Source organism: Lonchura striata, chromosome Z, assembly GCF_046129695.1.
Source record: "Lonchura striata isolate bLonStr1 chromosome Z, bLonStr1.mat, whole genome shotgun sequence".
Taxonomy (NCBI): domain Eukaryota; kingdom Metazoa; phylum Chordata; class Aves; order Passeriformes; family Estrildidae; genus Lonchura; species Lonchura striata.
The window spans coordinates 34,851,993-34,879,528 of NC_134642.1; the positions used below are offsets into that span (position 1 = coordinate 34,851,993).

The 27,536-nt window shown below is 37.2% G+C and overlaps 1 protein-coding gene across 1 annotated transcript in view; it reads left to right on the forward strand.

Moving 5' to 3' along the window:
• FGF10 (fibroblast growth factor 10) overlaps window positions 1–27,536 on the forward strand; it is a 525,855-nt gene that overhangs the window by 86,177 nt on the left and 412,142 nt on the right. The window lies entirely within an intron of this gene.

The window sequence follows — 27,536 nt, forward strand, 5'->3', positions numbered from 1 at the left end:
TTACTTATGTGACCACTGCCCGGTAGACCCTGTTCCATCCTCTGTCTGAAAAACCTTTCCCTTACATCTGACATAAATGATGTCAGATCTCCCCTGACACAGCTTCACACTATTCCCTCAAGTCTTGTCACTGGTTAAAGAGAAGAGATCAGTGCCTGCCCCTCCACTGTCTCCTCACAAGGAAGTTGCAACTGCAATGAAGTCTGCCCTCAGCCTCCTCCAGGCCGAATGGATCAAGTGGCTTCAGCTCCTCCTCATATGACTTCCCTTCCAGGCCCTTCACAATCTCTATTGTCCTCCTTTGAATCTTCTCTAATAGTTTAATGTCCTTTTTGTATTGTGGCACCCCAAACTGTCCCCAGCACTCAAGGTGAGGCCATCCCAGTGCAGAGCAGAGCAGGACAATCAATCCCCTCCCTTGCCCAGCTGTCAGTGCTGTCCCTGATGCTCCCAGGTCACCCTTGGCCCTCCTGGCTGCCAGGGCACTGCTGGCCCATGTTTAACTTGCCATGGACCTGAACCCCAGGGCCCCATGGCACTGCTGTCCAGCATTCCCCAATCTGTCCATGCATCCACAGTTGGTGCATCCTAGGTGCATCCTAGGAAATGCAGAATCCAGCATTTCCCCTTGTTAAATTTCATATAGTTGGTGGTTAGCCAGTCCTCTATTATTCATTGTGGCCTTCCTTTCCTTGTCACAAAAGGAAATAAGGTTGTCTAAGCAACCTTTAAGGTTGTCTAAGCCCCTTATAAAGCTGTGCTGGCTGTGACCAATGACTGAATTGTCTTACAGGTGTTTTTCAAAACATTCCAGAATATTTTCCATAACTTCACAAGGTTCTGAAACCTTGTAGTTTTCAAGGTCATTGTTCTTGCCTTACTTGAAAACTGGGACAACATTCACCAGCTTCAAGTCCAGTGGGCCCTCTCCAGATTTCCAAGACCATTCAAAACCATTGAGAGATCTTGGAGACAACATCAGCCAGATCTAGGAATTCTTGAATTAATCCCATCAAGGCCCATAGATTTATGGGGATCCAGCTCAAGCAGCTTGTAGTAAATGACAAAACTGAAAAGAATAAAAACAATAGAAAAATATATTTCCTTGCATTCTGACTCTTATCACTGGTGATCTGAACACAATTTCTAATTTAGACTTGATAGATAACCAGAGATAATTATCTCACAACACTTTTTGCCTCAGTTTTCACAGAAAACATGAGGCAATAACTTGAAATTTAATAGAAACTTTTGAGGAGAAAATTCATTCACATGGAACATTCTGTTCTTACAAAATGGAGAGCTGTGTACTTTGTTTGCCATTACAGTAGAAGTATGCAAAAGTAATTTTTTTTGCAACAGGCTGGAACGTGATTATCAATAGTTCACTGATATGTCACAATGACAGATCATTTCTTCTTTATCAGTCTTCTAAAGCAGAACTGACTAAAACAAATGTCTCTAAAGTAATTCCTATGACTTCTGTCCTAAAAAAGTTTTGCAAAAAATCCATAACCAGTATGATTTATTGAGCACAGCAGACTCTTAGGAGCTTGAATCTTCTCTGAGCTTGCCAAATTAGGTCACCTTAATTATGTACTCTGGTAAGACCTGGTCTTATTGTAAAGCTCAAGAAGGATTATAATATCTCTTTTTTTTTTTAATGCTTTGCATCATTTTGTCTAGAATCTTGATTAAGTGTATGAATAAAGCTTTGTCTTTCTAACTTGCTAGGCAATTAACAAAATGTACAATCTATTCTAATTCAAAGTGAAATACGTAAAATCTGCATGGGTTTAGAGCTATTCACAATTTGGTTGTTTAGGTAATTTCCTCTCCTCAGCTCTTATTCTGTATCAAAAGATAAAATGAGCTTTGCAAATTTCAAGACTGCTCCATGTGTCAGAGACTCTACAAAACCAGCAGGAGCCTACCCTGTGTCTGTGTCAGCAGCCATGGGATTGGAAAGACAAATGTTGTCATAACCTCCACCCACTGGAATCTGGTTGTTGGTTTAGTTAACACATCCTCTGGCTATTTGAACTGGTCACCCAAGAAGTCAACAGTAAGTCAAGTTGTCATGCATTCCTTATTAGTCATTTCCTCCCACAGCTGGATCTTCTGCATTCATGTTTACAAATCAGCTGAAATGTTGTTTGTGCTTCAAGGATGAACTGAAGACATTAGAAAAGACAACTCTGCAAACTAAGATTTAGGTTCTGCAATACAAGCAAACTCAATCAGGTTTCCTGGCTGTCTTGCTGCTCCTGAAATGCATGGGTTTTACAGTATCCGGGATTTTTGTGTGTGTGTGTGTGTTTGTTTGTTTGTTTGCTTGCTTGCTTGCTTGCTTGCTTGCTTGTCTGTGGATTTTTTGGAGGGGAATGGGCATAGAGAGGGACATAGACATCATATCCTCTGAGCCCTTCTATGTAAGTACCCAGGGAGGAATTTCAGCTATTTTCAGTGAAGGAAATTGTTTTCACTTAATGTGGTAGCACTGAGCAGTTGTGTTTGTATACATAAAGATGTGCATATAATTACTTTTATTTTATTTAATGAAACAGCATTTATGAATATTTTTTCCAGCTAACTGGACAGCACTGAGACCTTGAGCTGACATAACTGCTTACTCTTGCTTATTTTTACAGAACAGAATAAAAATTCTACCTTTAAGAATTTCTTCACTTTACTGAATGCAGAACAGGCAGGATACAAGAGACAGGAAAAATGGGCATGATATAAAGGAGAAATCTGGAAAATTTCTAGTCAAATCCAGCTCATTCTGAATGATGTTTCTCTTGACTTAATGTATTTCCTGGCAAAATTATTCTTTCTCTTCCCTCTAAAGTGTTACTCTCATCCTGCCACATTTGACTTGTGTGTCAGCCTTTCTTAAAACAGAGATTTAATCTTTCCTTCTTCAGTATTCTTAGTGAACCTATCTGGATATTGACATTAAATTTAAAAAAATAACTTTATTAAGAATTGCCTGGAGAGAGCAGAATATATTTGCATTAAAATAAAAGCAGAAATAAATAAAAATGTCCAACAGGTGAATTCTGTTATTCTATTCTGAAAGGCACACGGCTTATACTCTAATCAGAAAAAATTTACAAATATGTCCTTTACATATTTAAAATCATTCTCTCTAATTAACCAAAATCTAATCACCATCTTTTTGGAGAACTGCTTGTATTCTATGTTTATTTTTTATGACAACCCATTCATGACAAATTAATAAATAGAATACATGAGCAGTGAAGGTCAAATATGTCTACTGAAATGGAACAACCAAATCTAAGACTCCTAGCGTTCTCTCTACCCCATCATTACCTGATAAAAGATTTACCATTAACAGGTTCCATAAGCAAAGATTTACCATTAACAGGTTCTGTAAGCAAAGTGATGCTATAAGCAAAGAGGTGCTTCTACCACTGGCCTGTCTCCATGGCCAGGACTCAATCACCATAAATTGAAGATAAGGTTTCTCTAACTATAATTTGGAAATTTCATGGATTTTCTGTTGTTTAGCAGAAAAGAGACATTTCAATGTATTACTTTATGCTAAAGCTCCAGAAATGAGTCTTCCACAAGACTCTAGTGCAGTTTTAATTTTATAAGAGAGCCAATTGATTTTTATGGGCCAAAAGTCTGAAAAGTCATTCCAGCAAGTCTTCTAAAATGTTGAAAATTCATATATAATATTTAATGGTTTTACTATCAAGTGTCTTAAGTATTTTTTAAGTAATAAGAAGTTAAATACAAAATAATCCCATTGCTTTTATTAACAGAATTGCAACAAAATAGATGCCAGTTTCATTTATGCATATTACGAAATAACATTTTGCAAAAATGTCCATTTGCTTTGTCAGGATGAGAACTATTTCCTCAGAAATCATCTCACAGCAGACATTTTTTTTAATCCAGATAAAACTTGTCTTGAACCAATCAAATATATATTATACAACTATGACACCACTAATATGAAGCCAAATTAACTGCTCGACACTGAATTCTTTGTCATGTTGTTGTCAGCAATTAAACATCACAGCAGAAAAATGTGTCTATTGGCACTAAAAAAAATTTACCTTGACAATAAAGGCTTGCATTCACACACAGGACTTTGTAAAAAATTTGCGCTAACACTTTGCAACCCCTGCTGCTGCTTCTGCTGATGTCCTCAAGCAGTTACCTTTTTTGTAGTCCACTGTACTATTGGGCTTATTTCCAAGAACTGATACAAACTAAGTCGTGGGATCATCTACTTAGCCAGCAGATGAAAACAAGCAGAAGGAGGAGGGATATATGGATTCCAATCTCTGTTTATGAGAACATCCTTCCTGTCATCAATATCCGCATTCCATTAACGTATGGTTTCAATTCTGCCTTTGCGATGTGGTTCAAGCACAATAGTCAAAGCATATATGTTCCAGTCAAGCACATTTCACTTTATATTAAATCAAATAAGAAGGGATACCATAGCAGTTTCTGTGAAAGCTCTAGCTGTTTAGTAACCTGCTGCTCCTAATCATTTTCAATAGTACTGCAAAGCTTTTCCATTACGTAAGAGCAAATGCAACCTCTGATAAAATATTATGGATAATATCCATGAAAAATAAGATGTACTCCAAAATGCTTATGGTTTTCATTATTTATCTAGTTGTTTAAAATTTACATTAATTAAAATATTATTTTGTCAAAAACTTGTTTGAAAGAGCACAAAATGAGAAAATAAACCTGAAAGGGAACAATTAATCATTAATAAATCAAAATCTCTATATAATTTCTATTATTTCCATAGCATGTGCACTGTATCCAGGTTCATGGCCTGCAAATAGCCTTAGGAAAACGTTTGGAATGTGAACTGATACTGCAAAGGAACTGAGGAATCTATTAAAAAGATATTTAAAGGTATATAAGCTATACTCTGGCTTCATTTGCTGGGGTCAGCTCTAGGGTATGCACTAGAGTCCCAGTGTCTGTGAGTACAATGTACATGCACAAGTGTGAGTACAGTGTACATGCAGACACCTATATATAACCACATAAATCTAGGTGCCTCAATCTGAAAGATGAATTCCACATTAAAGGTCTTACAAGGCAGCTTTAATTAACCTGGAGATGCATCAAATAGATGTATTTATTTATGTCAGCAAACTGCTGACAATATAGAATCCTAGAAACATTTACTTAGCCTGCCAGGAATACTGAAGTTTATTGCTTATATTAATTTTCCAACATCAAGAAGTCAGATATTTTTGCAGAGCATTGCATCACCACATGCACATATAACTGTCACCAAGTATGAGCTGCATCAGACCCAAGGACTAGATCTGCTTGATTTTTTTCCATGCCTTAAGTTTATGACATTCGCACAACCTGTAGACAAGGAAATAAAATAATCTTAATCTGCAGCTCTAGTATCCTTTCTAAGAATTAAACATTCTTGACTAATGTGTAAAATTTCAGAAGAAATTTGATCTGAATCAGTATTATAACTGAATGAGTAATTCCTGAACTTTGCACTAAATTTGTAACTATGTGTGAATGCATGTGATTACCACACACCAGCCTCTACTTTCAGACAGCATAAATTCCACTGTGAAAAAAGGATTGATATGGTTTAATAAAAGGCGATTTCTCTTATGATGACAGGAATTACTTAAGACAAGACAATTTTAATTTTGGGAAAGAATAGTAGCATGCCACCTGTACCAGTGATCCATCTCTAATCTCTGTTATCTTTTCTGAGGCTTCCCATGACTTCTGGAAAATTTGTTTCTTGCTAAAGATATAAAAGAGGATCAGACTATTGGTATCACAGAAACAGCATTTATAGGACTGCACCTGGATGCTGAAGCATTTTTCTTTCTTACACCAGGTGCTGTATCTAACTTAAATCTGCTTGGACAAATCATATAGTCATAGAATACCTTACACATTTATTAAAATGCTTTCTCTAGTCATTGTGTATGTTCGATCTATTTCTCCTTCTTTAGAAATGAATAGGACCAAGATAAAATCCTTGGGTTCCATAGAATTACTCCTTATTCACAAAGCTGAATGATTCCTTAGCCCAGAAGTTAAACTATATTATTATGGGTGTTGTCCAAATGCCTCTTAAACACTAACAGGTAAGGGCACTGACCATGTCACTAAGAAGCCTGTTCCAAAGTTTGATTCCCCTCTCAGTAAAGAAATGCTTTGAAATGTCCAGTCTAAACATCCTCCAGCACAGCGTTGAATCGTTCCCACACATCCTGTCACTGAATACCAGGGAGAGGTGCTCAGCACCTCCCTGTGCCTTTCCCCTCCTCAGGAAGCTGCAGAGTGGTGAGGTTACCCCCTCAGCCTCCTTTTCTCCAAACCAGACCAGCCAAATTCCTCCATTAGTCTCCTGGACATTCTTTCCAGCCCTCCCACCAGCTGTTTCCCTCCCCAGGATGCACGGAAGGACCTTCCCATCCTTCTCCACCCGCAGGGCCCAGCAGGCCCCAGGTGAGGCCACCCCAAGGCTGAGCCCAGGAGGACCATCCCCTCTCTGGGCTGTGCTCGGTGCTCTGGGATGGGGTTTGTTGAGATGGGGTTTGTCCTCAGGGCTGCCTGGGCACTGCTGACCCACCCTGAGCCACTCCTCTCCCACTTCATCCCTGCACCTGGTGTTACTCCTTCCCAGGTGCAGAATCCACCTGGGATTTGAAAAATTTCACCCCATTTAAGATTGCTCAGTGTTCCAATCTATTTAGATCCCTCTGCAAAGGCTTCTTGTCCCTCAAGGGAATCCACAGCACCTCCCAGTCTGGATCATCAGCAAACCTGTTAGTGGTGCATCCAGATGGTGGATAAATACACAGAACTGCCCTGGAATGGAACCCTGAGGAACAACCACTGGTGTGACCAGTCACCAACCAGATGTTGCCCCATCCACTACAGCCCTTTGGGTTCAGTCCCTTAGTCAGTTCTTCACCCACCACACCATGAACCTGCTCATCCCACAGCTCAAAAACTTGCCCAGAAGGATGTTGTGAGAGACACCATTGCTGAGGAATAGATTCAGTGCAGATAACCCTGCATCCAGCTGCAATGGAGCCCGAGGCTGAGCTCTGGAACTGCAGGCAAGAGGCCCTACATTACTAATCTTTCCTTTACAAAGGGCATTGGGATCTGCAGCCAGGGGACCAACATTCAGAGGCACAACAGGAGCTAAGAATCCCAGACTCTTGCAAGCTTATACTCACGATGACATAAAAGTCCAGAGTTTCCTTTGTTTGAGGACCCTCCTTGGGAGGCACCCAGCATGAGCTGTAATTTTGTTACTTATTGTACTGAGATTAAATTATTTTAAGGACCAATAAGTCTGACATTCTACTATGGAAAACATGGTGCTGAGTGACTGAGGAACTATTGTCTGACAGTGTGAGTGTGGTGTGTGAAGGGGGTTAGCAGGGCACTTAGCAGCTCTGTAGCTGCACACTGAAATGGCTTTCTGTCCCAACTCGGATAATGCAAGTGTGGCTGCTAGGGTGGCTCCTGGGTGGCAGGACAGGAAAGTTTCTTTAACAGTATCTACATCCTAATAAAAATCCAGGGAAACTACATCCCCTGCCTTCCCTTCCTCAACTAGATGTATCTTTCATAGAGGAATAGCAAATTAATAAAACAGGATTCTCCCTTTTTAAAACCATGCTGACTACATGTGATGGTTGCATTGTTGGTTACATGTTTTTTAATAGTACCAGTATAATCTTCTACATATTTTTTCCAGGAACTCAAATTAGTTCTGTCCTGGTTCCAGCCAGGACAGAGTTAATTTTTTCAGCAGTCTAGAGCGGGGATGCCTAGAACACAGAGGTTATTCTATACCAGCTCATTGCCAGAGGCAGGGGGAAAGGAGTCACTTTCCAGAAGGAAGGGCTTTTTTCTACTTGGGGTAACATGGGTGCAGTCAGGATCCATAATGTACATTTTGGCACAAAAATCACTCTCTCTTTTGTGCACTTTTGTTATTAATTTTATTGCTGCTACTGATTATTTTATTTCATTGCTGTATTCAGTAAATTGTTCTTACCTTAGCCCTTGAGCTTCAACATTTGTGCCTTCAATTCTCCACACTAGCCCACCACAGCTGAAAGGGGAAAGGAAAGCAGAGGAGTGAGACAGCACCCTATGATTTAGAGAACCTTGATGGGAGCAGTGAAGTGAGGAGTATCATTCCTAAACAATTACAAGTTCCCTGGCTCTTCCCTTGTCAGGGTCCTCTTGGCAAGACCCCAACAGTGTGAAAATCCTTTTTTTCCTAGCCCAGCTGCTGAAGAAAAGGTCTGGAATGCGTGAAGCCAAGTTTTCAAGGTTGTTTATTTTTTCTTATCTATAATAGTTTCTCTCTGACCTGCTGAGGTCCAGCTAGTACAGAAGCCATGGCAGTCTCCTCTCAGCCCCAGGCATCTCCCACATTTTATACTCAAAATTATGTGTACCATGTTTACAGTTCCCCTACCAATACCTAAAATCTACATTGGACAGTGTGTTCCTATCCTAGACCAATAGAAAAGTGTCACTATCACACCGAGACATGGAGGACAAGGAGAACAAAAAGAAGGTTAGGACACGCCCAAATCCCTCCATCTTGTTTGCGAATTACATTCTAAAAAAACTCCCAAAATTCTACTTTTCTACCCTATGTCAATTTCTCTATTACACTACTCAAACCCCTTTGGCTTGTAATTCCTCATATAAGGTTGGCAGCCTCTCCCATGGGCTAAAATCAAAGCCACAGGTGTTTTTTACTTGCTCCCAAGGTTCCTGGGCCCTTTGCCAGGGTCTCAAGGCATCCAGGGCAGCCAGAGGGATGCTCTGGACATTCCCTCACACCTTTTTTGTAAATTGGAATGCCACTGTCTTGTTTCCAACCAGCAGAAACCTCCAAGATCTTTAATAAATGATTAAGGGAAGTCCTGCCACAATATTCAGTAGCTCCCTCAGTATCCTGGAACAAATCCCACCAAGTCTCAAGGACTTGAGAACAGTCAGCTGATACAGCTGGTCCCTTACAACTTCAGTGTCCAAAAATGGAAATTCACAGTTCCTGCACTGGTGGTCTACAGACTCAGGGCATTGGTAAGCCCCAGGTCTGTTTTTAAACATTGAGGCAAAAGCCACATTGAATGCCTTCACTTTTCTTCATCCCTAGTAGTCAGCTAAATATCTTCAGCAAGTATTGGTCCAATGTTTTCTTTAGATGCCCTCCTGTTATTAACATATTTTAAAAAGCCTTTCTTGTTGTCTGACAGATCACTGGCCAGTCTCAACTCTAACTGAACTTTGACTTTTTGTGTCTCCCCCCTGCATATATGAGCCACAGCTTTGTAATTTTCCTGCAAAGCTCGACCTTACTTTCACAGGTCATACAGTTTTCTTTTGCTCTCAAGCTCCAGGAGGAGTTCCCTGCTCAGCCAAGGGGATCTTTTGCCCCTCTTGCTTCACTTACACTGCAATGGGATTGCCTTTTCCTGGGCTTCTTAAAGACAGACGCAGGTCTGGCCCCATTGATTTGTAAGTCCTCAAAAGCAAATTCTCAGGATAGTCTGCTAAATGAAACCATTGGATATCTGAAAGTTACGTCAGGGTGGCATCTCTATTCTTCTTTTTTCTCCTTACACTAAGCACATTGAACCAAGTAATTTCCCAATTGCTGTGGCCAAGACACCCGCCTACCATCAGAGCCACCATGAGTTCTTCTCTATTCACAAATAGCATGTCTAGGAGGGCAATCTTCCTAGTTTGCTCACTTAGTATCTCTGACAAGAAGCTATCAGCTAGAACCTTCAAGATTTTGAATAAACAGACATAAAAAGAGGAGGGGAAAATTATGTTTCCATTTACTAAGTTAATTTGTTGAAGAAAATCAAGCATTGTGGAATATAAACAAAACTGTTTTAAATAAGCATGTAATCTGAAAGTTTCTTGTGGGCAAAATAGCTATCATTTCCTGGAGTGGAGCCTAACTTTTTAATAAAAGCGACTCCAATACTATGAGAAAGAGCTGGAGACTGGAAATTTAGAAAAGAAAACAAAAAAACATTTGACCACATTTCAATATTGTGATGCAGGAAGTGATGGGCAGACATTAAATTACCTGAAATCCTGCCAAAGCTTACAGAGGAGCTGCAGTCAGTTCCTAAAGAACAGGGTGTGCCTCAAAACCATTGCGTGGTTCTTGTAGCAACCAAACAATGAAATTCATTTCTATGAACTAGGTATTCAGGGGAAAGGGTTGCTATTTCCACAGTTCAGTGTCTTATGATTGTAGCAACTTCCCCCTGAAGAAAATGTTCCTGCAACATGTGTCACAGCTAAGAGTTTTTAATTGGTACTATATTTGAGGATGTGTCATTTTCTATTAATTCTCAGGCTTCTCTCTACATGCAGCTAGGAGCACATATCTATTTTCTTGCAGGAATTCAGATATTGTGATTCAAATACCAAAGACAACACAAAGAAACCACATCCCCAAGCCGTTTCTATTACTTTGAGTATTGATTATGTTCCTAGTGGTAACAGCAGTTATAGTGCCTCAAAATAGTCTTTGTTTATATTAATAAGCAAAAGTGAGTTTCAACAAACTCTTATTACTTTTACGGGTTCAAATCTTGCTTCTGATACTGAAATCTCCCTGACAGCGCTTAAGTTGATGGAAGTCCATTTCATGGGAGCAGTGTTATGGGACCAGGATACAGATGTCAGGACACAGAAATTAAGAGTGCATGGACCAGAGTTTGTGGAGGGCTGGGCAATGAGTCACAGAGTTATGAATAATACTGATCATTAAAAGCAGAGCAGGAAAAACAGCTATTGGAACTTCTACAGCTTCGGGGTTTCTTTTCACAGAGCCTATTAGTTGGAAATAATTAATTTGAGGTAATAGAGTACAACTGGCCTCTGAGGGATTTTGTAGGTTTGTAAATTATTGCAGTTTTATATCCATAACTAAAGCCCTTATTGCTTGTAGTACAGCAAGCTAGCTAAGAAAATAATACAGTAAGCAAGGCAAATTAAAGTGGACATGACCTTTGCTCATTTCTTGCACTACAAGAAAAATGTGGAATGAAAGGCTGAATCTGAACAAATGCTTAATCCCACATAAATCCTTCCTATTTTTCTGGAATTGTAAGTAATGAAGAAAAGACAAATGCTCGAAGGCACTAGTATAAGGAATATGGAAAAAATACTACTAAGAGAAAAATGCAACAATTCTCAAGAAACTCTCAGACAGCAATATGAAACCCTAGCAGTCAAATGGAGCATGTCGCTTTAGCACCCAGAATAGCTAGCCCAAAGAATCCACAGCTGGATGTTGTGTGGATAGGAATTCAACTAATGACCCTATTAGTATTTCTAGAACTGATAGTGAAAGTACTAAAGGGAGGCACTAAGGAATAATTTATTAATAAGAAGTATTATAATTTATTAATAAGTAATTATTAATTTATTAATAAGTAATTCTTTCAGTCCTCCTACTGAAAAAAAAGAAGCCTAATACTGCTCAAACAATACAGTTGACACAATAGCTCCAGCCAGAGATTTATAAACAAGTACATAATAAAGTTTAAAAACATTACAGGTTCAAAAAGAGATTAAACCCAAAATCTAGGAGAACTATGTAATATCTGTTTTCTAGAACTAAGTGATTAAGATCTCATTACTAATAATGAGCAATGAACTGAGCATAATTACTGTCAGTCTTCACTCAAAATTTCTTTCATTTGCAGAGACACAGATATAGTCAGACAAGTCTGTTGACACTGATGTGTGAACTGCTGATTTTCACAAGCAGCCTTGCTAGTGGTGATGTTCTTCTCTGTCATAGGCAAACTTGGGAATGGTTCTTACTCCTCTCACCATTTTCTGTCCTTCCTTGAGCAATATACTGATGGGCAGAGTATCTTTCAAAGAGGCTCAGTGGTGTGCCCTGGAGGCTGGTCACACACAAAGCCACCCTCCATCATTTATGAAAAAACCCAGCAACATTAGCAGCTGTACAAATGGCTTGATCCAGTGGGTACTGAACTAATAGTCTGAAATTTTTAATTAAATTCATTAATCAGTATGAGAATTAAGAGGAGATTAATTGATTGTATACTGTAGTTCACATCCTAAACAGAAATTAATAGAAAATAGATGCTTATTCCTCCAAGTAGCAACTGTAAAGTCATTATTTGGAACTCCTATTATGCCAATGTTTTATGGAGTCCTCACCAGGTACCTTATTTCAATTTTGCTTATTTTTGAAAAAATACTACATAACAGGTCTATATTTATAAGTGCAACCTAAAAACTAAATAATTGTGTGACAGTCAAGACAGTTTATCCTCAAAGGCCTCGAAGAACTTACTTTCAATCAATTTCCATGAGAATTTTACCTACAACCGGAAAAACTCTTAACCAAGCAGAAACTGTTATTCAGAAGGATAACTAAACAACACAGATGAACTAATATGCGCATTGGTTTTACCCTGTTGGATACAGCAAATAGGGCAATGTGCAGTGATGTTATATTTATGGTTATTCCATTATACATGTCATTTATAAGAAGTATCTCTAAAGAATATATTGTTTCTAATTTCTTGGGAAAGGAACCCAAAAGGATCACTTCTTTTAATACCCACAGTTGGAACTAAAAGCCCTTAGAAAAGGAAAATTCAGCTCAAGTAAGTCCTTTTAAAAGCTTACAAAGAGCAATACTATTGAAAATTATTAATCCATTTTTTTTTCTAGGATCTGTAGATGTATAATATTTATAGAAGTACATTGCCAGGTTCTTACCACGTGTAGTAACTACATTAGGCATCTACTTATCTCTAATTAATGACTTCTACATCACAGAGAACCAACATTTAAATTCTTTCTCCATTCAATGAAGAATAATAAAGTATTCACAGTGATGAGCATTAACAGATACATGGGCCTGAGTTGAATTCAATTACTTGAGCGCAATTCTATTTCAATTACTTGAGTGTATCCTTCTGAGAGTGTACAAAAATCATCTTCTCTGGGTAAAGCCATGGTACTTCACCAATCCGGAAGGAAGTCTTGATGTCAATCTGTTAAAGACCATTAAACTTGACATATTAATCCATCTCTAAATTCCGTGAGTACTTCAAAGCCCATTAGATATTTCTAAGTTTTTATGCTCAATTTTATTTAAACTTTGACTTTTAAAGCCTAGGTTTCATGCTAGTTGCTTTCTTCGTCCAAGGACAAGATTCTCCCTACTGCAGTGCAGTCTTCAGCAAACCTAAATCTAGTCCCAGGAGGTTCTGAGAGAAAACTGGTTTCCTCTGAGAAAAGGTGATTAACCTCATTTATTTAATATTGGACTTGTTTTTTTCCTTTAACAGATGGTGACCTTCTCTAACTGCCAGGAATCCTCATGCACGTGCTGACCTGTAACTAGTCATCTATTCCAGAGAAAGTGTGCAATAGTTTGACTCTCCACTTTATCCTGGCTGACCTACAGGGTTTTTCTTAATGTTCCTACTCACTGCAAACTGGACTTTTCACCATATGACAGTGACCTCAGAAGCCAACCACATACTCTGTTAGATAAACAATATGTTTTCAAGATAAACATAATGGTGGATCAAAGCATGAGTTTTTCCAAAAAGGGACATGTTAGCTTTATTATTTGTTATGCAATCATACTCAGTTTGTTGCATTGCTGATTTTCTTTCCCTTGTGTTTTAGTTTTTGTCTGTATTTTACATATCCATTAAAAAACACCAGATACACACTCCAGCAGAGATTAAATGTCTAAAAGATGGATTTAAGTTCATGATCTTTCCTATTTCTATATAATTACATTGCCTTCCATGTTGCAGTACAGGTCTCAAAATAACTCCTCGGTTCCCCGCAATCAAAACTTTCAAGCTAGTTCAAGTTCCAGGAATTCAGTCTACAGAGAGCTCAAACTAAACAGACTCTGTCCCAATGAAAATCAGGCACTTTTCCAAAAGGTGATAATGGATAGACACCAGATGGCCGATAGAGGGGAAAACAAATCTCCTGGTATGTGCCAAAGGAAAAATTAAAAAAAAAAAAAAGAGAGAGAGAGAGAAAACACAATAAAAAAAAGCAAAATGAAAAGTGGATTAAAATATTGGCAGCAAAGGAAAATAGTAAAATGCAGTAAAATGTAAGGCTAGGGTGCTTCCTGGCAGATGGAACAAGCCAGAAACAGAGATGAAGGACAACAGGATGCAGGAATTCTCGAGGACAGGGTCAGGTTTCAGTGGCAGTGTGCAGCCCGACACACAGCTGAGAAGGGAGGTAGGAAATGTTCCGATAGCCCTGCCCTGACAGCAGAGGTTCCAGACCATCGCAGAGGGAGTAGCCAGGTTAGAGCTGGGCAGCCTGGGCACGCTGCGGGCTGTCCGGGAGGAGCAGCAGAAGGGGCACAGGCATCCCTGAGCAGAGCAGGGACAGAGAACCAGACTGGACCAAGCCATCCCTCCCCCTTGCCCGCAGGCAGGCACAGCACCTGCGGGAAAGCATTGCCCCGCCTGCGTTATCCACCCCCGGCACGCTGTGGTTTTTAGCAGTTCTGCATTTTTTTATTTTTTTTTTTAATTGCGTGCTTTCGCTTTAAAGCATAGCTTTGGAGTTTTAAAGGCTCCATTGGTTTTTGTTTGCTTTCAGAGAAATGCAGCATGGGTAGCCTCAGAGCTTGACGGGGAATTCATCAGGGAAGAGAGGTGGCATCTCTTGGGGACAACACAGTAACTCTATTGCAATAAACAAGATCGTTGGAAATATCATCCTTAGATTCACTCTAAAATACTCTGTCAATATGATTCAGGAAAAAAAATCATAAGATACATGAGCTGAGCTGGCTCCCAGTGCAACTACAGGTAAATTTACTAGATTCAGTTGCATTCCCACTTTAAATGTTCAATAGAGTATATAGAGTATCTGCAGAGTAGGGATAAATTTTTATTCCAGAAAATAAATAACTTTACCATGCTTAGAAACTCTGAAGTAGCTATGCAGTTGCAGATATCTGTGCTGATTTGAAAATCAAATTCTCAAAATAAATAGAAGAACAAGAAAGGCCACAGATAGCACAAGCCATTGTATATTTCAAAGGATCTTCCTACTTTCATTAGGATTAAATACATTTATTAGAGTTAGTGGATTTTTAAAAGAAAAGACAAATTTGTCCAGTATTTCTTCTGCTATTAAGTGTTTCTAAAATATTGCACTTAGAAGCTGTATATTCCACGTACCTTGGATACCACCTTTAACAAAGACTGTAAGCTCTCATATTTCAAACTACCCTAAAAACACATATGTATAAGCCAGTTCATTTAAATCACTCTGTGTGAAATCTAAATATGGTTAGGCTTCAGAATTGAAAGGTGCCAAAGTACAAAATTTCCACAGCTGTAAACAGTAAATACCTGAAGTGTGGAGAGTAAGAATGCATGAAACTTTCAGTTGAATGTGTTTTGCATTAATGTACACAAATCAAAAGTTTTGTGAACAATTTAAAAAAGTGGATGAAACATCAGGAATGAAGCAATATAATCCAGTAAAGTAAAACATGCATACCCTGAGGCAGAAATGGTTTTAGTTTTCTTGTCATAGTGCAGCATTTTGTTGTGTGTTTGTAATGAGGTAGGGGACACTAGAAACAAGGAGCTAAGCAAAATTCTATAAAGTCTTTGTAGATATTTCTGTTGCTAAAAAAACAGGTGTCCTTTTAGAGTCAAAATCCGTACACTTTGAAAAAGTTGTACTTTTCCTGAAACCCTGTGAAAACGTGGGTTTTCACAAAAACTCTGAAGCCCTGTGAAAGCGTGGGTTTTCACTTTTCTCTCTGTTCTAACCAGCAAAGTATTTCCCAGCCTTTTCCTGTATGCAAATATAATGCAGATTGCAGACAATGTATACTTGTAGCACTGCTTGTTTTATTGCTACACTCAAGAATCTATTTTCATTTGAAACCACATTTTTCTTCATTCTTTTTTTCCTTTGCTCTGAGCTAAAGAATTTAGAAATGAGGCTACAGTGTTCCCAGGGCTGGGAGTTATCCACAAATCCAGTCCTGTCGTTCCCAAACAAGGAGTCCAGGGAGAATCTAAACACCCAAGATTTTTTTTAACCCCTTGCAAGATCATGCTTGATACTTAAAACAGAGACAAAAATGCATCTGTAGACAACCTGCCACCCACTGACTGAGCTTTTCAGAGTTCAGACATTATAAAGTGTTTTCTTCAGGAGAACTAATTTTAATTAAATGTTTGGTTCTTATCTTTGCCCTTTGGGTTATATATACATGTATTCACTCTTCTCACAAATAATTTCTGCATTTCATTTCAGGTTCATACATTGTTGATTACCTAATTACCAGTAGCAAAATAAGCAGCTTGAACTATGTATTTTTGACGGAATTTGAAGTCTTTAGAAGTAGGGTAAGATGGACCCTTTCCAAAAACTGGCTTGGGATGATCACCTCTGTACTAAAATCTTGAACTTCAGGTGTTGTACCTTACTGCATCATTTAATTAGAGAAGCAAAAACCAATGGTTTCCGTCAGATTTCTTGTAACTTCTTTTTCAGTTGTTCTGAGACTATATAGCAGGAACTAGAAGTCAGATAAATATCAAGCCTTCCAATATATTTCTGTATACCTTTTTGCCACTAAATTAAATATGAAGTGTTCTTCTTTAGCAGCCCATTGGGAGAAGAGGTAAATCACAAGAACCTCTGTCTATTTATACAGTGATTTATTTTTTTTTAATAACAAAAAGGCTTATTCCTCTTATGTTTTACCTTTCCCAAATCACATCATTTAACCATTACATTTTCAGACTCATCACATTACTGTGCCCTCCTGTCTAACAGATTGATAAGAGATTGTAGGCCTGGAAACAATTTTTCCACATTTTGCAAGAGGCTGGGCAGAACCTCATGTGAATCTTCTTGCAGGATTACTTTGAGCTGCACTATCCAGCATTGGCTACCAAGAAGGCAACCCAGGCGTCATGACACATGCTTTGCTGGTCAGTATATAGAACTTTCCATCCTATCTTGGTGCTTTTCACACTTCAGGGTGTCTCTGCTGAGAGCCAGTGGTCTTTGATCTCTCACAGCTCTGCCTTTCAATGATGTGTAATTTTAGATACAGTGGAAGTAAGCCATTAACTTTTTTTCTCCTTTTTTGAAGAGGGCTTCTCACATGTTGTTTACAGTCTCTGTGAGCCTTTGGAGTGCTTCTTCTCCACTGAGAGGAACATACTGTTCACGTGCACTCTTTCTCCTGCTCATGTTTGTGTTGCCTGGAAAAGACCAATTTTCCCTAACTGCATTATGCCATGCACTATAAATCACATTTGCGTCCCATTTAAAATATAAACCACAACAGAAACAGAAGAACAAAAGGAACAACACGCCCAGCTTTTTTTGACAAAACTCCCACACATTGATAATTAGAAGCACATAAAACCATACACAAGCTAGGAGAGCTTGTGCGGCTGTCATGCCTCATGCTGTCTGTCTCAGCCTCCTCCACTTTCAATTCTGCCACAAAATTGCCTGGAACAGTAAAAAGGGCAGGAGAAGATTAACATAAACAATCTGTGAAACAATGGAGATTAAAATAATAGTAAAGACTGCCTGACAAGTGTGCTTTCATGAGACTCTGGGAAATCTTTGCTTTAATTAATTATCTGCACTTGTCCAAGGGGTATCTGAAGCACTTAAGCACTAAAAGAACAGTGTGTTTTAAAAACCATCTGTAACACAAATAATTGTTAAAAATGTTTTAAGTAACTTGGTGCATAGGCAATGTGGATAGAGGATTCTGGCTATATATTTGTTTTATATTTTGCAATCAGCGTTATTGGCCCTACAGACTTGAACCATAATCCTATGAGCTCACATGTGTAAGTATTCCCACTAGACTGAGCAGAACTCTTTGAGGGATTGGCTTGTGTAGTTTGTCGTAAATATTACCAAATGTAATTAATAGCACTCACTACATATTTTTGCTGCTGTTGCAGGGATCTGTACATTGTGCTTAGGATGTGTAAGGCATGGTGAATCTATATGCTTCATACATCCCACTGCTCTTTAACTTCTGAAACCCCTAAGGAGAAACCAAATATGTTAGGTAAGTGTCAAAAGAGAAATAATGGTTTGAAAGGCTAAAGGATTTTAGCCAGGGACATTTAACAGATAAAAACAAAGTTCAGTAGAAAATTAGAACTCTTCATTCTGCACACAGTATCTCATAATAGATGGCAGTCCCTACTTCGCACTAAGATTTCACAAAGTGTGTGTATTACAGCAAGTGAGGCACATGGCAAAGAGGTGAAGAACAACCTTATTGATCTCAGTAATGTAATGTTAAATATTTTATTAGTCTAAAAGTCACCAGCACTGAGCAATCTTATTTACAACCTAGATAATTTTGGCACCCAATTTTTCACAGTGAAATATATTTATCTTCCATTAGTTTCACCCTCCAAATCAGGTGAATAATGACTGATAGGACATAACCATCCTTAAAATAAAAGGTGTCATTCTGTAAAGTCCAATTTTTTAATGTTTTTTCATTTTTAGATTTCCTGTTAACAAATCTAAAAATAGTTACTTGCTACTACTCATCTGTGTCAGTATGTTATAGGCGTTTCACACAAAGCAGTAGAGTTGCTGAAAGTTAAATAGCTATATTTGCTAATTTTTCAAATGCCACTGAAAAAGACTTTCTCATCCTGAGGTAATTAATTGCCTTTTGGCCATTGAAGTTTTTCATGATTGCAAGCCTAAAAGGGATTGCTATATCGCAAGAAAACAACAGCCATATAAAACCGTGGAACATTTTACCACTATGACATAAGAAAATCCAGAGTTCTTTGTTCATAATTCAAAGAAACAGATAAGAACACCAGAGGAAAAAAGCAAAACCAAACTCTTTTAAACATGGAATTCTAAGAAAGATGTTATTGACTTCAAGTATCAAGTAAATTAGGAAGAAGAAATTATTTTTCTCTTCAGTTGCCTAAAAGAGGATACAATGACTTATACTTTATCTCTAGAAAAATTGAAGTCATCATGAGTTCTGCTACTTCTTTCAATAAAACATTTTGTTTTCCAGCTATTACTTTCTTTTCCTCCTGCCTTTACTTCCACATCCTAATAGTTAAAGTTTATTAAGAGATTTATATAAAGCATTACTCAAGATTGAAAGTATTTTAAAGCATAAATACAATATTTGTTGTATCTCAATTTGTTCATGTGCCTTCCAACAAGAAATTGTGTTTTAAATTTTCTAATTGAAAGCTATCTTATACTATTAATCTAGAAACTGATCAGAAAAGAATTATGCTCTATTAACATCAGTCTGTAAATTGCAATTAAACTTACACAAAACTGAGACAGGATACGCCGTCTTTATTTTTTTTCCTAAGAAATCTTTTTGAAATAGAAAGAATTATCTAAAAAAAAAAAATTAAAAAAAAATATAATTCTTCTGCTTTCTCTCTGAAATAAGGACAAAATTTGTAACCCAACATTTTCAGCTTTTCATAGTGGTCTATGGAATTGCAACTTTTGAGCATAATACCAAATGCTATTTTCAAACATTTTTGCTTTTTTTTTAAAGAAACAATGAACAAAAACTGACACATATATCTGCATATCCCAATTCTGCATAGCTTTTAATAATGAGTTTTCATGTTTCTTTTGCTACCTGTTTTATTCCTACTTTTCCATTAGCAGAATTTTTAAATTGATTTAACCGTATCTTAATCTTTCTCCAATTTATTGTTATATTATAAAGGAATTACAACTCTACTGAATTATACTAGCAAGTAAACATTATGTTTGTTATCTAATTTCACTTCTTCCAGTGCTTCACACTTTCTAGAGTTCAGGGTGGTACTTAAAATACAATCTTCACAAATCAAAGCTGCTACATATAACCAATATTCAAAGGTCAGCAGTGTTTGATTTATTCTACATTTTTTCTTTAAAATTCCCTGTAATTATGTAGATACTGATGAAGGTAGCTGACTTGAAAATCACTGCAAATGACATATATCTTTTCAGTTTCTTGAAAAAATCATTTCAGTTGCAAATGATAAAAACCTGATCAGTTGCAACTAATAAAATGTGAGCTCTCAGAGCTCACATTTGGGTCTTTCCATATGCCAAAAAGGAAACTTAAAGCAGCCTTTCAGTAATTATTTGAATAAATGTTGAATGGAATTTTTTCCTTAATGATAAACTCAGTTGGCCATTTCCATGTTTTTCTTAACACAAAATGAGACACAGAGTCCTGACCTGAGAATGGTAACTAAGAGGTTCCTCATTATGTGATCAGTCATTCATTTATGGAAATAAAATTGAAAGAATATCTTAATTACCTATACAGTAGACACTTCTATCCAGTGAAACTTTTCACTGGGGACACAGGTGTGCACATTATATTCTACAATTTGCTGTATTCAACCTACATGTTCAATTTTGCATGAAAATAATGTTACGTTGATTGTTTATAACTTTCATTTTAAATTTAATATGAATCTATGCAATGCTACTTGAGACTGTAATTTTTAATTTTTTCTGTGACAGAAGGAAGAGAAAGATTTTTGTTCTTTCTATTTAAGTGTTGGGAAAGGGGGGAATTAGAAAGCCAAAGTAGTGGAGGTTATACACAATTAAAAACCAAATCATTCATGTAGTTCAGTTGGCATCCAGGAAGAAAAATTTAGTGAGATGTTTGAAGCATTTAAAATAATAATTTTTACTCTGAAGCATTCTTATATTATCCATACTTAAAAAAAATAATAAAAAGGAATACAAATTCTTTTCCTCCATTCTGGTTTTCATGTCACCTTAACGTGTATTATATGTACTGTAGGTGTTATTTTTAGGTCAGCTGCCTGATACTCTATTCTGGGTGCTTTCTGTATGGGTCACAGAGGGTTCAGGAATAGACATACACTGCTACTCTGATGCATGTGTAGAAAGTGACTTTCCCAAGGCCGTTTATTCACAGAAACAACATTTGAACTGTATAAGACATTTTGAAGGTTTGTTGTTTGTTTTGGGATTTTCTTTTTAAATTTGTAACACTCTGCTTATGAAAGTTTTCATTGTCCCTGCTTTGTTTTCTCTCTTTTGTAAGCCAAGAAGCCATGTTGGCTAGAATTTAATTAGCGTAACTTCCCAGCTCAAGAGTAATTGACCCTGGAAACAAAGTTAAAAATCCTGGTCCAGCAGAGAACCCATACATCAGGACTGTTTCAGTTTAAGTGTTTCTCACCCTTCACAAGCACAGGGACCACATGAGACGATGGAAACAGTCTGCACATGTTTCATAAACTTGCCAAATTATTCAACTGAAAACTTGGTAATTACATGTAGCTATTTCTGGCCAGTTAAGCAGAGGCCTCTCGCAAAAAGATTTCATAGGTCTTAAGCCTAGATTGCCAATGACACATCTCTGTCAGAATTTTCCTTCTTCTCTGTCTATTATACTGTACTTCTGTCTATTGTCCTCTTGGCAAAATAAAGTATCCTTCTCAAAATCTCACTTGATCAGAGCTTCTGTAAACACTATAGAAAAATCAGCATGATTACCTGGCATGGCTGCTTCCCCTTCTGCCCAAATACTCATCTCAGAGCTTCTGCCCACATAAGCTTTCTGTAAGTTTTGCTCACCACCACTGTTAGAAACAGATTGATTAGAACCCTTCAGTTGATGGATGGATTAGGAAAAGCTTTTACAACTGCTCATTTTAAGTGCCATGTTTTTTGAAAGCAGCTCATTCGTTCCATCAAGCCAGGATTAAAAGCCAATCACAAGTAAGCCAAGTAAATGGTAGCCAAAGCATAAATCATCATTACATGCTGGCAGCTGGCTGCAACTACATGACAACTATTCACAAACAGGATGCTTGGTGCCCTTTTATGTGGATCTTGTGTTCTTTGCACATGTTTGTTCCACATGAATTGTTCCCTCGGAAATACAGGGAGAGAACTAAGGTGATGAGAGAACAATAAAATAGCTTGTTGTCTCCTGCTGTCTTTTACTCTTGGACAAAGGACCTTTTTGTTCATGGATAAATTAAAATTTGCCAAATTGATACAGAGATAAGCAAAACCTGCACTATGTCCTTCAGACTTGCTACACAAAGCATAGATGTTCTCGAGTCTTTGCCTCTAAAATAAACAAACTTATAAAAGTGAGGGAACTGCAGCCCATTCACCAAGATTTCCACCCAACCACATCATTAGTACCTTTCCACAATTATCTGGTGTTCTCTAGCTATGTGGTGTTTCTGCCCTACATTTTGGTCTTTTTAGTAAGAGAAAATTAAAAATAATAGCAAAGAGTTCCCTTCTTGGAGGCCCAACAGTATTATTACATGAGTGAAGATCATCTCTCCTTCAGGAAAATGTTTAAATTAGTTTGCTTATATTGCTTCATTTTTTAAAGTCACAGTTTGGAATTAAATATTATTTATTGACTTGAGTGACTGGGTGTTTTTCTATTTTTTTTACTGTCTTTTCACTATTTCTAATTACTTTTCATAAAGAAGTTAAGGATATATGTTTTTCAGTGACATGCTACATAAATTTGTACAGTTAGACCTAGAACAAAAAGCATAAGGAAAACCTGCTAACTTGCAGAATATATTTTTTCCCCTTATAATTAAAACAAAGCTTTGTGGTATGATTCCATGCTAAATGTTATCCTTTATGGTATTATGTCATTAACAGAATACAAAGTCCCAATAAGTGTAATGAATACCCCCTTATAAAAAGTGTTAGAACAATCTCAATAATTAGCCATGTAGCACACTCTCTTCTCTAGCTGTACATTCAAATATATTCATACCTACTATCACAGAAAATATTTTATCTCAAAGTATTGCCAACATCTGCCATTCTGTTGTTCTGGCTCTACAGTTCAATACTTTGTCTATGATGGTTGTAAATACCAAATGCAAATACCAAAGAAAGGTGTAAGAATTTCATGTGTTGGATAATCATCTGTTGTGTTAGCTTTCATCTTGAATCCTAATCTTTGACAATGGCTTATGCATCAAAACATTTCAGAGTCCCTTCAAAATGTGTTAGCTCTAGTAGGTGTAAGTTTGAAATTTGTAAATGTAAATGTAAATGTAAATGTAAATGTAAATGTAAATGTAAATGTAAATGTAAATGTCCTGGAATGTTTTCAGACCTTGCTGAGCGCTCCATCTCGTTGTCTAGAATACTGCTGCATGGATGTTTCATGGAATCATGGAATCATTAAGGCTTCCAAGATCACCAGGTCCAACTGTCAACAACCAGTGTGTTCACCAAAAATTAATGTTTTCAAGTGGCATATCCACACATTTTTTAAACACTTTCAGTAATAATGACTCCACCATTGCCCTGGACAGCTTGTTCCAATGCATGACAACTCATTCCATGAAGAAATTTTTCCTAATATCCAATCCAAACCTCCTCTGATGTGACTTGAGGTCACTTTCTCTTGTTATTACCCAGGAGAAGAAAATGACCTTCATTACAATTTTCTTTCAGGTACTTGTAGATACCAACAAGGTCTCTCATAACTCTCCTTTTCCTCAGGCTAAACCCCAGTTCCCTGATCCATTCGTTATAAGACTTATGTTCCAGACTCTTCACCATCTTTGTTAATGTTCTTTGAACAATCTCCAGCACCATTTGCAGCTCTCTTCCAGTTCAGTAGACCTCTTTGTTACTGCTGAAATCTGGGAGGGCTTACTATGTAAAATGTGTTTACTGTGCTTCTGTTTTGGATATAATCCTCATTTAGTTAGACCAAGAAATATTTGCAGATATCCCATATTTTTAATTTCACAAATCTTGCAGTTAGAAGGAACACATTCATCTCACAGAAGAAATTTATATCCACTAGGAAAATCAGAACCCCATTAAAGTCCATATATAAATAATGCTATGAAAAGAGCTTGACATATTATGAAATCTCTTCCAAAAGTTAATGTGCCTTTTCTGACTAAGACATATCCTATGTGACTTTGTGAAACAGTGATTGCTTTAATGAACAGGATTACTTCATGAAAATAACAAATTCCTTCCAAATAGTCTTAATTATGAAATATGGCACTGGCATGTTTAATCTACATTGATGCATTAAAGGCACATTAATCCGCTGAAGTCTTCCTTCCCAGTATTTCATTTTATCCTAAGATCTAACTGTACAAATTTAAGTACCTGAATGCTTGATTACTCAAATACATTGTAGGAATTGTCAGTACCTTTATACCCTGATAACAGATAAAGTACTATGAAAGTTGTTCATTCTTCTAGAGCTGGAATGTATTAAAAGTACCCAAAAGCTGAACCAGAGAATAGTGTTTTCTATTAAATTCCCAGGAGGAATGACAATTCTATGATTAAATTGCCTCATAATTTCTGTTCGAAACCAAGCTCTTGCTAGTCTACATGCACATTTTGTCCTGAGACAGCTTTCTGGATTAATAGGATTTTTTTAAGCAAAACCTGTATTGATAATCACTTAATACTGATCTTTTATTTCAGTAAGCCTGTTTGTTGCCCTAAAGCAGGTAAATCAAAAGTATCACTTTTCTATTTACATACTTGAAAACACAGTAGCAATTTGTATGTCACTGCAGAAGTGTCAGTAAGATAAAGAAATGTAAGCATCTGTGAAATGCTGGCAGAGGGTCACAAGCTTCATAAACTTCTTCAGGGAAAGATGATGACTACTGGCTTAGGCCTTAGCCCACAAGACTTTATGAATGTGTCTAAAAGCTCCTGAAGTCAAAAGGTTTTAAAACACATGCTAACTGTTAAAATACACATTAGCATCATTTCTGAATTTAAAAAGTTTTCCTGAATAAGGGCCACAGACAGGCTCAGAGCTTCTCTCTGTGACCTGGTATTCCATGTGGTCTGCTTCTAAGTGTTGCCCTGAGGAACTGGAACTGGATATACCACATGATGATTCAACAATTAACATTTTTCCAATTTGTGCTGGTCCTTTTTATTTCCAAGAATGGGTGGTCCCAGCTGGCATTGTCCCAGTGTTAAATAAGGTAAAGGTGTGTCAAAGAGCAAGTCTCGGGAAGATATTACTATTATACTTAGTTGTATGGCTTGTAAAAGCAATTTTCTTGCCAGAAGCAACAACAGTAGCAAGTAACTGGAATTGTTTCATTTCAGAGACTAATGGCAAATAAAAATAAAGACTTCTATGCTCGGAAAACAACAGCCCTGTAAGTTAACAAAAAACAGAATAACTGGTAGCTCACCCTCTAAGTAACAAATACATTTTAAAAATTACCCACATTTATATCTCAGAGAAATCTTTCTGCTAAATATTTCTCCCTAGCTCAGTTACTGTCTACAGGGATACTACCTTAGGTTTGCTATTTAGAGCTGTTCCAGCAGCTTAGTGTAAAAATATATACATTACAGAGAAGAACTAAGTTAGCCAGTCTACTGAATCTGAACTTAATTGTTTCCTTCAGTTGTAACTGCAGTGTTTTATAACGTGACCAGCTTTAATCACAGCCCTTCCTGCACCATAGAATAAGCAATAAGGCTTAGCTCTTCATGAACTTTTTCTGTGGCTGATGAACAGGCCAAGTAACTATTGCAAAATAGGATTTAAAGTAAGATTTGAAGCCTCCTTCAAGCTTAAATTCTCCTTTTGGTGCACCACTTTTTGATGTCTACTCTCCTTCCTACTGGCAAAAACTTTTGTGATGCTTTCATTCTAGAGTAAAATTAATTTATTTTCTTCAAGATTCCTGTCATAAGACTGTAGTAAGTGAACATTTCCATCTGTTTTGGGAGACAAATGATTAAAGATTTGCCAACAATGGAAGTGAGTATGGATACAACACAACCCAGCTCAGTCCCCAAACTTAATACCAATAATCAGGGAGGCAAAGGACAGAAAAGAAATCAGAACACAAAGCAAAAGTTTGGATATAAATGATCTAGAACCAAGGAAGAGATAAGCTAAAATATCATTCCAAGCTTAGTGACTTGATCTCATCCCAGTGTGGACTGAGACTGGGTCCATGACTGCATTGCCTTGTTAAGTGGGAACAGAGCTGTGCCACAGCCCTGTGTGTGTTTTGGGAATAAGAGAATTCATTGTTGCAGGCTTGATAACTTAAATATTAAATGCAGATTGAGCTAGTAAATTCAGACTCCCAGTTTTGAGCAATATGGGAGGTATATGAATCCAACACTGAGTCAGGCCGCAGGCTCTCTTGCTGTTAAGCCAACGCTGTACATCTGCCTAGTATGCATTTCCAAATTCTATACATAATGGCTCTCTTTCTCCGTATATTGCTAGTTTTGAAAAACCTTCTCCCCACCAGCTTCTTATTCTTTCCATCTTGTTCTTACTCCTTTGATGTTTTTTTATTTTTGTCTTGTTTTGGATTTTTTTTTCTGCACTTTGATTTGCACTTTTTCTGCATGGCCCCTTATTGCTCATTCTTTTTTATTATATTTATTATTTTACTCTTCCTTTACACAGGTTGGCTGCCATAACTGTGTGGGAAATGATTGGAAATATCCAGAAATCTAGTAAATAGAAAAAAAATAACTGAGTCCTTTTTATCTAGAACACAAAGAATCCATACAATTCCTTTTATATCAAGAGCAAAAGATATGCTTTCCATCTTTAGGAATCAGCCTTTCTGTATCCTGAACTTCACTGAGCTCACAATGTGCACTAGCAATAATAGCAAGAATGGAAAAGGTAAATAAAAATAGTTCTGGGTGAAACTTAAAGCAAAAAAATAGGCTCCACATCTTAGGCAGTAAACTTATGGATGCATGCATTTATGGATTGAAGGGACACCTGTAAAAGTCATTAGAAATAAGGAATGTGATGCTCTGAATATCTCTTGCACAGATGCAGATCTAAAGATGAAAACAGAAAAATATTTTTATTAGATTTTTAGGAGTATATTCCAGGAAAAATAACACTGACAATGATCTTATTCTCTTAATCCAGAAGTTATTTTCCATAAATTTCTATGCTATGTTACAAGCAAAAAAAAAAATTCCAAACATTTCATCTGAAGTCTTACTACAATACTCGGGTGTGGTTCTACTTTGAAAAGGAAACTCATATGGCATTCCATTTTTGCATTCGGATTTTTGCATAAATTATCACTTTACAAGTACAATGAGTCAGGTATTTGAAGCATCCTGAGCCATCTATGAGATTTTTTTAATCCCAAACAGCCTCTTGGAGACAATGAGGCTAACAGCATCTCATTATTTGTTCTTCTCATCATCTATTAAAGTGTTCTATGATGTCTTGTTTTCTACAGCATCCACTTACACATTTTCATGCTTAATTATACTTTCAGCAGAGGATTGTTGATGTATTTTCTGAGTTAGGTAAACTGAGTTGTATTCTCAACAGATGTAGATGGGTATGTGTCATATGCATGTACATTGTATTATAGATAGACTATAGG